The sequence below is a fragment of the Hemitrygon akajei genome, chromosome 29, assembly GCF_048418815.1.
Source record: "Hemitrygon akajei chromosome 29, sHemAka1.3, whole genome shotgun sequence".
NCBI lineage: Eukaryota > Metazoa > Chordata > Chondrichthyes > Myliobatiformes > Dasyatidae > Hemitrygon > Hemitrygon akajei.
Genome location: NC_133152.1, coordinates 4,025,590 through 4,037,187, shown reverse-complemented (window position 1 = coordinate 4,037,187; position 11,598 = coordinate 4,025,590). Strand labels below are relative to the sequence as shown.

Below are 11,598 nucleotides of genomic sequence, written 5' to 3'. Positions count from 1 at the left end.
CCCATCAAGCCCTGGGGACTTATCCACCTTAATACTCTTTAGGAGACCCAAAACATTCTCCTCCTTGATTTCTAAATGCCCTAACGCACTTATGCACTCAGCACTGATCTCCTGGTCCTCCCTGTCCTTTTCCTTGGTAAATACTGAGCTAAAATACTCATTAAGGACCTCCATCACATTCTCTGCATCCAAGCAAATGTTTCCCCTTTTACCCTTGAGTGGTCCTGTCCTCTCCCTAGTTAGCCTCTTGCTCTTGATGTATGTAAAGAATGTCTTGGGATTCACCTTAATCCTACTTGCCAAGGCTTTTCATGGCCCCTCTTGGCTTTCCTAATTTCCTTCTTTAGTTCTCTTCTGGCATCTTTATACTCTCCATGTGCTTCATTTGATCCTAACTTCCAAAGCTTTACATACCTTTCCTTTTACTTTTTGACTAAATTTAGCATCTTTCTGGACATCCAAAGTTCTCTTACCTTTCTATCCCTTCTCACAGGGACATTTTACTGTACTCTGTGCGGTTGATCTTTAAACACCCTCCACGTGTCTGATGTAGACTTGCCAGAGAAAAGGTATTCCCAATTAACACTCCTTAATTCCTGCCTAACGCCCTTGTAACTTTCTCCAATTTAAGACTCTCCTTCAAGGACCATCTATAGCTATCCTGAAAATTAAGGAGTTGTGGTCACTGTTCCCTAACTGGTCACCGACAGTAAGGTCAGTCACCTGGCCAGGTTCATTACCCAATACCAGGTCCAGTACAGTTCCTTGTCTTGTTGGACTATCTATATACTGATTTAACAAACCCTCCTGGATACACTTAACAAATCTGGCCCCATTTAAACCCCTTGTACTAATGAAGTCCCAGCTTGGATTAGGGAAGTTGAAATCTCCCATGACAACCCTACTAATTTTACACATTTCCTTAATCTGTTTATATACCTGTTCCTCACTGTGCTGGTGGCTTGGGAGGGGGGTGGGGGGTGTGGGTGTCTGTAGTACAATCTCATCTGTGTGATTACACACTTCCTATTCTTGAGTTCCATCCAAATGGACTCAGTGTCTGGCCCCTCCATATGTCTCCCCTGAGTGCAGCTGTGATATTGTCCCTGATTTACCTCCTCCTCGCTCTATTCTGGTATGTTAACCATACATTCCTACCCCTCTCTCAACCAAGTCCCTGGGATGGCCAAAACATCGCAGTTCCATTTACTGAGCCATGCTTTAAGTTCATCACCTTTACCCATAATACTCCTAGCATTAAAACATGCACATTTCTAACTATTTATTAATTCGATTTTGCCTATCAATAGTTTTCTTGACATCTACTTTCCTGTCCAATCCTTCATTTACTGACCTGGTGCTCTGGTTCCCAGACCTCTGCAAAGCTAACTTAAATCCTCCCAAATGCATAATTCTGAAAAAAGAATGCTAAAAATTTTTTCAAGGATTTTTGGCGAATTTGATGATTTTCTGAGAGGAAAACCAACACATATGCACATTATGTAACATTTAGTTCTATCTTTAGGTAAACCCTGAGCTAAACTTTACCTAAAAAGGATTCTGCTCATTTAATCATAAATTGTCATTGAACATAAACACTGTTACATGAAGGTCAAACACTGATGTCCAAGAAGCAACATTATTCCTTCATTCTGTGATGGCATGCCACTATGCTCAAATACATGAATACACGAAAAGATTACCCCATTCATGACATGACTCGTGACTCAGAAGCCTAATGTTTCCTAATATGGGTAGAGTACATTCTATAAAGGAAATCCAGCCGGAGAGCAGGTTGTTGGTTGACTGGACTAGTAATTAACTTTCTGGTCTTTGCTGGAGAACTCTAGTAGAACTCTTTAAGAATTCACAGAGAACTGAACAACCACAATCCACATTTTTCACAATTTGTACAGAAAACAACAATGGAATACAAAAATGAGAGACAGAAGGAAATTAAGTTAAAAAGACAGACAACACAGACATTTCTTTCTGGCCAGACTGTCTATGAGCAACTTAACCAAAATACAGCACATGAATATAACATTAATTTAGCATCAGCCAATATTAGGTACGATGTAAAGAAGAATAGCAACACAATATCAATACATATATGGCGTCACAGAGACTTGGCTGTCACAAGGCCAAGAATAGATGCTGGATGTTCCCAGGATTTAGATATTTTGAAAGGGACACAGGTAAAAGAGCTGGGGGAATGGCATTGCTAATCAGAGATAGTGTCATAGCTGCAGAAAGGGCAAACATTGTGCAGTAATTGTCCACTGAGTTGCTGTGGCTTGAAGTTAGAAACAGAAAGGGATCAATCACCCAGTTGGGAGTATTTTATAGAACCCCGAATAGCAAAGGAGACACTGAGGAACGGACCTTGAGGCAGATTTTAGAAAGGTGTAAACAAGGGTTGTTGTCGTGGGTGATTTCAACTTCTCTTAAATGAATTGGCACCTCCTTAGTGCCTACTCCTTAGTAGGTGGAGTGAAATTTGTTAGGTGTGTGCAGGAAGTATGTAGACAAACCTTCTAGAATAGAGGCCATACAAGTCTGGTGCTCGGCAATAACCCAGATCAGGTGTCAGATCATTTCAGAGACAGTGACCGCAACTCCACTTTGGAAGGTTAATCTTGAAAGCAGAATACAGGGTTAATAGCATGATAATTAACATGTGGAGGAACAGAGGAATCCTGTGGTCCATACCTCCCTCAAAGTTGCCATGCAAGTTGATAAGGTGGTTATGAAGGTGTATATTATAAGGCTTTCATTAGTCAGGGGATGTTCAAGACCTGTGAGTTAATCTTGTATCTCTATAAAACCCTGGAATATTGTGATAAGTTCTTGCCCCCATTATAGAAAGGGTGTAGCAGAAGCTTTAGAGAGGATGGAGAGGAGATTTACCAGGATGCTGCTTGGTTTAGGGAGCATGTTTTATGAGGATAGGTTGAATGAGCCAGGGTTCTTTGGAGAAAAGGAAGATGAGAGGGTTTTTGATAGAGGTGTACAAGATGATATGAGTCAAGTGGAAAGCTGGAGACTTTTCCCCAGAGTGGAAATAACTAATACCAGGGTGCATATCTTTAAGTGATTGGAGGTAAGTATTGGGGTCTATCAGAAGTAAGTTTTTTACACAGAGTGGTGAGTGTGTGGAATGCCCTATCAGGGGTGGTGGTAGAGACAGATTCATTTGATGCATTTGAGAAACGCTTGGATCGGCACACAGATGATAGACATAAACAGGGGCTATGCAGGAGTGAAGTCTTAGATTGATCTTAGAGTATGTTAAAGGTTGGGCAAAGAACCATACTGTGTTGTAGTATTCCATGTTCTGTATACAGTTTTAAAAGTAACCCCCTCCCTGCGAACTCTACCTGCTGTTTCCTATTGATATTCATTGCCTTATGCTCCAAAGTAAGTGTGTTAATGAGCATCGGGCAATATTCTTGTATTACATTAGTTGTGAGATATGGCTGTGCAACATCTAAAAGTGACTAGTGTGGTGGAACAGTGGAGCATACGATTGTGAGATATAATTATTCAAGTGGGAGAATGGATGGAGATCTAAGGGAAGTGGTGAAGCGGATAAGGTGAGACTTTAAAACTTCCATTTGCGTCAACTGATGAAGCACGAATGGTCACTGAACTTATGTCACCACATCCCACTTCCACCACTCTCATCCACAACTAATTCCCCCACTGCCTTCTGTCGAGAACATTCTGCTGACCCTTTAACATTCCGTCCGGTGTAGTGGTGGGTCGTGGAAACCGGAAGCGGTGCAACTCACCGGGAACAATTCCTCGACGGAGGAATGGACGGCGTTCGCTTCCCGCCACTCACGCGCCGGCCACGCCCCTCGCGGGAAGCGTCTGGACACGTGCGGACAGCTCGCGCTGGCGGGGCTGCTGTCAGTGCGACTGCTCTTCGTTTCTCAGACAACAGGCTCTGCTCCGGTGTTTCTCGGAGGTTAGTCGCCCCCCGCCTCCCCCACCCCACCATTAGCGAACAATGAGTGGAGTGGAGCCGGGTCATTTACAGGACGGCAGAGTCTATGCCGACGGGCACGTTAAGCGGGTCCCGTTTTGTGACGCGTCATGTTGCTTCGATCGGCCCGAGGTGGTGGGCAACGCAAACCAGGGGATGCGCTCTGTTACGGAACCTGCGGCCGCGGCTGTGTATCGTCTTATTATGACCATTGTCACAACCGCCTAGCACATCCCTCCCCGTGCACCTTATATCCCGGACTCATTCCATCCCCCCCCCAGCATCACCTCCCGCATCCGCCTCGGTCGCCTAACCCCCGTCCCTCCGCCAGTATCTGTTACCGTCTGGTTTTCCTCCTGATCCCCTCCCCGTCTCTCCGTTCCGAGTAACCCCCACCGCCCAGCCGTGTTTTGATCGGGCGCTGTTTACACTGAAGTGCGGGGTTGTTTGTCTTCACTCGCAGATGTATCTGTGCTTGCGGTGATAACGGCACCTCTGACTGGATTTCTGTGTTCTTCGGGTTGTGTGGCTGAAACGGGGAATAGCTGAGCTCTGAGTGCATCGTCTTCACTCAAGGGGACCTCTCTCTCCTTCGACAAATTAAAACCGCAACAGTGGTAAAGCATTTGCATTCGACCTGTCTCGGGCAGATATTTGCTTTTGATTGACCCTTCCTGTACATTTCGTGATCTGTTAGAATCGATCATCAATCCAATGTAAGCTTAAAACTCTTCAATCATAATTTCATATAAGATCATAAGTTCTTTACTTAATGGAAAAAGATGGGAATAGATCAGGATTTCATATATTAAATTGGGTAAGGCTAATTTCATTAAAATAAGAGGACCTGGCAAAGATAGATGACAAACATCTATTTTGCAGGTGGGGAACATAAAAAAGGAGAAATATCAAGAGCTTAGGATGAGCGTGTTCTGATAAGGATGACATTGAAGGGTAATGTACAGGGAACCCTGGATAATTAAGGTTAAATGGGGGGTGGGGGGGTGCGGAAGCATAGCTGACTGGAAGAACCTAAAGACCAGGAAGTCTATCAAGTGCATAAGGAGTGTAAGCAGGTTATTAAGAGGGAAATCAGAAAGGCAAAGAGCTATCATGAAATATCATTGATAGACATGATTAAGATAAAACTGAAGTCATTCATATGGTAAAGGGGAAAGGATAATCAGAGAAAGTGGGTGCAATAGTGAGAAAGCCAATCAACATACAACTAGAGGACAGGAGATCCTGAATGAAAGCGTTTCTTTAGTATTTACAAAGGAAATTGACTTTATAAATGGAGAGTTCATCATTAAATTTTAGTATGGGCTTAAAGGTAGATAAATCTCAACACCTGGTGAGATTTTTCCTAGGCTGCTGTTGATGGTAAGGAAAAAGATAGCTGGGGCTCTGGCTTGAGAATTTTAAAATCTGCTGGCCACAAGTGAGTTAACATCACTGGAGGACTGTAAATGCAGTTATTTTTTCAAAAACTGCAACATGGGAAAACCTAACAATTACAGTCCTGTAAGTTGAACATCAGAAGTTACTGGAAAAGTTGAGGGGCTGGATTAATGATCACTTGGAAAGGCAGGGACAGCTAGCATTGCTTTGTCAATGGCATATCTTATCTGACCAATCTGATTGAATATTTTGAAGAGGTAACAAATGTATTTATGAGGACAGTGCAGTAGGTGAGGTTTACATGTTAAGTCTTTACAAAGTCCCACATGAAAGATAGTCCATATGTTTAGGGGCTATGGGACCCAAGGTAAGTGGGATCTGAAGTTGGCTTGAAGTAGGAACAGAAGGTAATGGTTGTTTTTTTGATTGGGTGCCAGTGACTAGTGGTGTGACCCTTGTGTACATGCAAGACATAAGTTTGTTAATGATGTAAAGCAGGGGTGTCAAACTCATTTTAGGTCACGGGCCGGATTGGGCAAAATGCAGCTTCATGCGGGCCGGATCAGCCGGGCGCGTGCAAACGCAGCTTTCATTGCCTGCGTTTTTTCAGCCTGTTCTCGTGTCTCAGTCTCTGCTATAACTACAATGTGTTTCACTTCACAAATTCCGTTTCTTATGAAGAAGACTGCTGAGCAAGCATTATTTTTATGATTGGTATTAACTTACAATAATAGGCTTCATATCGCCAGGCCATTAATAATTAAAATAATAGATCTATCTAAAATGATCTCGCGGGCCGGATATAATTGTACGCCGGGCCGGATATGGCCCGCGGGCCTTGAGTTTGACACCTATGATGTAAAGGGTGGGATTGTTGGTAGTAAAGGGTAGTCATAACCTCTAGGGTAATATGATACATTAGTGAAATGGGCTAGAAAAATGACAGTCATTAAATGTGAGCTAACATATTTTGGGAATACCAGTGAAGGTGAGTGACATTGGTGTATGTCCAAATAACCTTGAAAATGGGCATGTAGATGGTTTGGAAGGCAGAAGGGACTCTAACGTTCATTTGTTCAAAGTTCAAAGTAAATTTATTATCAAAGTGCATATATATCACCAAATACAACCCAGAGATTCATTTTCTTGTGGGCATACTCAATAAATGCATTAATGGTTTAATAACCATAATAGTAACAATGAAAAATTGTTGGAGTCTTTAATAAAAGAGCAAGATGCTTAAATGTCATAAAACATCAGTCGGATGTCTGCTGCAGTATTGCATGCAATTCTAGTCAAGGTGTGATAGCTGGAGAGGGTGCAGAAGAGATTCTCCAGGATGTTGCCTGGGATGGAATGTTTCAATTATAGGGAGAGACTGGAGAGGCTGGATTTGTTTTCCCTGGAGTGCAGGAAGTTACGAGAGGCTATGAGCATAAAATTATAAGGAATAGATGGGTAGACTGCAGGTATCATTTCCCCTTATTAGAGATAGATAACACTAGAGAATATAGATTGAGGGTAGGAATAAGAGGTTTAGAGGAGAACTAAGGAGATTATTTTTACCCAGAGAATGGTGAGTCCTGGAATACACTGCCTGAGAACCTAGTGGAGACCAACGTTGACAGCATTTAACTGCACTTGAATTGCCCGGACATGGAAGCCTATGCGCCAAGTGCTGACGGGATTGATATGGATGGGTGCTCACTGATCAGTGTGAATGTAGTGGTTCTGTTTCCAGACTATGATCCTAAGCCCAGAAAGCATTTAAATCATATAATATTTACAAGGCAGTACTGTTTGCTGCTATTCTTATGTGATATTCATATCTGAAATACAATTATGGTTTCAGTCCTAACATCCAAAGGCTGTGGGAGTCTGCACATTCTTCCTGTAGCTATGTGGGATTCCTCTAGGTGCTTTGGTTTCCTCCAACATCCGGAAAGGCTGCAAGTCAGTAGCTTAAATGCCCAGTGTATTGTCTGTATTGTGGAGATAAGTGGTAAAATCTGAGGAAAGGTTGATAGAAATGTTAGGGGAATAAGGTAGGTTAGGTCAGAATTAGTATAATTGAGTGCTTCAAATCTCACTTTTAAAGTCAGTATTTAAGCATTGTCTCCTAATAAGGTTTCAGATTCATATGCATGGAACATGATACTCCAGTTCCAGTGTACTTATCAGGGAGTACTGAATGCGTTATGTTTCTATGGCATTGTGTTTCAGAAGATAAAGTTCTAAGGCTTGTCACTGATGGTATGAACTTAGAGAAAAATCTCATAATGCTATTTTCTGACCATGAGGATGAAAACGTTTGGAATTATTAAGGAAGTGCTTGAAAAATAATAGAGGGTAGACAGTAAACTGGGATTTATGGAAGACAAATTGTTTTTTTACATATCAGATTTATGTAGTCATACAGCACAAAAATGGGTCCTTCAACCTCATGATTCTGCACTAACCATGAAGCCTCCATCTGCACCAATTCTACACTAATCTCATTAAATTTTCCCAACATTCCTATCACTTCCTCAATGTTTCCACCACTAGCCTGCGTATTCAGGGCAATTTACATGACCAGTTAACCCTTCAACCCATTGATGGAAAGTGCAGAAACCACATCAGCTTGATGAGAGCTGTCTGGTGACGAGGAGAATATGCAGTCTCCAGGTCAGGATTGAATTTGAATTGCTGATATTGTGAGGCAGTGACTCCGCAGCTGCGGCATCCTTAAATGGATTTGTTTGAAGTTTTAACTAGTGAAAATTTGTACCTCCTGTACCTAATAAAGTGGCCACTGATTGTACGTTTGTGATCTTCTGCTGCTGTAGCCCATCCACTTAGATGTTTGGCGTGTTGTGTATTCCGAGATGCTCTGCTGCACATCACTGTTGTAATGTATGGTTATTCGAGTTGCCTTCCTGTCAGTTTGAACAAGTCTGGCCATTCTCCTCTGACCTCTTCTCATTAAACATTTTCACCTACAGAACTACTGTTCACTAGATATTTTTGTTTCTCGCACTGTTCCCTCCAAATTCTAGACCAGGGATTCCGAACCTGGGATCCACGGATCCCTTGATAAATAGTGAAGATCCATGGCATGATCAACGTTGGAATTCCTCCTCTCAGACTGTGGTGTGAAAATCCCAGGCGATCGGCAGTTTCTGATTAGACATTAGATTACAATTTTTCCCATTCTGATGTCTAGTCTGAACCTCTTGACCATGTCTGCTTGCTTTTATGCATCGAGTTGCTGCCACATGATTGCCTGATTAGATATTTGCATTACATCAATAATAAAATGAGGGGTTGTGTAATACCAAATGGTTTGATGATGCTAGCTAGATGAGATTGTGATTCATGAGGAAGATGCAGAGATATAGAGAAGCTGCATAAAAGAGAAAGACTAGCAGACTGGGCCACTGCTATTTTGGTTAGAAAAACTAGTGATCATGTTGAGAAGTGTGATTTTTTTTTTTCAAGTAGCTTGCCAGAGTAGATGCACAATTATTATTTCCCCTGGCCAGGGTGTCTAGAATTAGGAATCACATAAAAATAAGTGGTCAACCACTAAAGACAATTGAGAAGACACTTCTGCACCCAAAAGGATATTGAGTCTTAAGAATTCCACTCAGCTGGTTGCAGAAGGTTAATCACTGAGTATGGAGACACAAGAGACTGTAGATGCTAAAATCTGAATATCATATAGAAAGCTAGAGAAAATTATTGGGTTGGGAATCATCGAAAGAAGGAAATTGGCAGTCATTGTTCTGGGTCAAGACCATCTGGACTCAGCCATTGTAGCAGAAAAACAAGTGTTAACGTTGCCTTTCATACTGAAGTTACACCAGATTGCCTAAATAAGGATTGTGTTGCAGTTGCTCACAGATGAAGGCTGAACTTTTGTGTGGGCTTGTGTGCATTTCCATTTTGAATGTCTTGGCTAGTTGTGGACTTGTGCAGGCTTTGACACCAAACATTGCAGCTTTCACTGCAGTGCAAGCAGAGCCCATACGATGCACAAGTGTTACAGAGGAAGGCTAGCTTGTTGTCAGTTAAATCATTGCTGCATGGTTACAAAATCCATTACAGGCAGAAGCTTCCAAGTTTTTGAGGGCACTCCAGCACATTACAGGAGAAATTAATGCCCCACATTCTGAAAGTGGCAGTGGATCCATGAAATACAGATTTTGTGTGATGACAGACAATAGTCAGAAAAGGAGTGGCAACAGTAATTAAATGTCTGTTTTAAATATGTCAGTTATCACTGGTGATATCAGCATGTTTGTTCAGAATTGGGCAATGATAATGCCACTTACAGTATTGTGGAAATGGTTTAATTGCACTTCATTACCAGATTTTGATTTGGAAAGATGGTGAATTGCAACAGTATTCCAAGTCTAATTAGTGGCAAGTCTTGCTTGATTTGGCTATAAACTGGCTCATAATGCCTTAGACTAATAAGATTTCAAGTGAACCTTTGTACAAAGACTGCCACTCTTTTTAGCTAGCTACTGCCTTCTAGTCAAGTCCCAAAAGTGACTCTCCCTTACTATTGGCTCACAGCAGGTAAAGCTTTGTTCTTACTTTAATCGGCAAAGGTGAAGTACAAAGTCTTCTCTGGGCAGTACTATAGGGTGCTCCAGGAGTGATTAGAAGTGCTGTTTCTTCTCTTCCTCACCTTAGTTGCACTCTCTGCCAAGTTCCTTGTGACCGATTGTTGTGATTATAACTGCGTTTTTCATCCCCAAAACCAGGAGCTCAGATTTGAGTGAGGGACTTGTGATAGAGAGTGTAACTTGTACCTTCCATGTTTACCACTCATCTGTAGAAGGAAGTTGTAAAGGACTGATAATTCTCAGAAAGTACAGATTCATTCTTAAAGGATCATAGAGGGTAATCTGTGCATTCCTGAAGGTGAATGTGTTACATCAGCTTCCTGAATGCTTTCCTCTTGGACCAGAGACAATTTAATGTGTTCAAGGTGTCTCAGTCTTTGTAGGTTGGGGAGGCTCCATAGATTGCCTTAGGATGGTCTGTTTGTCAGAATTTACTGGATGCCCACAATCCTGGCAAATCTGCAACCTTATAATGTCTGGTTTCAGTCTATGAAAACAAAATGAATTTCCCTCATTCTGAGTAGAGAATGCCAGTTTATTTGATTGTGAAACGTGGCATAAAGCAGATGGCACTTTCTAGAAGGGGTATAATTTAGAAGCCAGTGGGTTTTACTTCTAAAGGTAAAGTAGCACAGGTCTTTGCACTGGCCTTTCTTTGGACAACCTAAACTTTGGTTATACTGGTCCTCCAATTGTTGTAGGAGCTTGTATTTCAGAAGACTCCTTGCTAAGCCTGAAAGACCCTTTCAGGAGTTTCTGGAGGAGATGTCAAGAGCCACTTAGCTCCTCTTCTGCTTTGCTATGCTGAGTGGGACCAAACGAACCCACTTATAATGAATGATAATAAAAGCCTTCTGTGATCTCACATTCACAAAGATTCCATCCAACAGCTTCAAGTCTGAGGAATTGATTCTTGTTCAAGCCAATCCCAACAAATCTGCAAGTAATTGATGATTCTCTGAATAGCAGTGATGTAGGGTTTTTTCTGCTGTGTGCTTCATGTGGATTGATGTCACAAAGCACACTGTGGTACAGGGAAGTACTCAATTATCCAAGTTAAGAGGGCTTGATTGTGTTTTAGATTGACCTTTATGTTATAAATCATGGAGAGTGAATTGAAAACATGCTCTATCATTTTCTTTTGTACCTACAAAAAAAGAGAATCAAAGGTATTTAGAAGTTGTTTATATTTGCTGGATGGAATGCAGTAGAGAGATTCACAAGTCAGGCAGGTATGTCACATGAGAGATTGAGCAGCTTGTGCTCCTATTCTTCAGAGTTTAGAAGAATTCAAGGTGACCTCATTGAAACCTTCAAAATTCTTCGAGGCATCAACAAGAGTGATAAGGGGAAGATGTTTCAAGATCAAGTTTAATTGTCATTCAACCTTACATGTACACCCACGATTATAGCCAAATGAAACAGCATTACTCCGGGGCCAAGGTGCAAAACAGCATACTAACAGACAAACACAGCACAAGGCACACGTAGCACATATAAGTTATCAGTAAAATACAGTCACACAAAAAAATATAGTCCAAGATCCTGAGTCCATGAATGTTGCAGCAGTCTGGAGTCAAGCACAGTATA

General features: G+C 41.8%; 1 protein-coding gene across 4 annotated transcripts in view; it reads left to right on the top strand.

Moving 5' to 3' along the window:
- The first annotated feature begins 3,851 nt into the window (after nucleotides 1-3,851).
- tmem269 (transmembrane protein 269) overlaps nucleotides 3,852-11,598 on the top strand; it is a 119,553-nt gene continuing 111,806 nt past the window's right edge. The window contains exon 1 of one of the 4 annotated variants that reach the window (XM_073032517.1): nucleotides 3,852-3,973. The gene's annotated coding sequence lies outside the window, so the exon portion shown is untranslated. The remainder of the gene's footprint in view (nucleotides 3,974-11,598) is intronic. The other 3 variants (XM_073032518.1, XM_073032521.1, XM_073032520.1) reach the window with 3 other exon arrangements.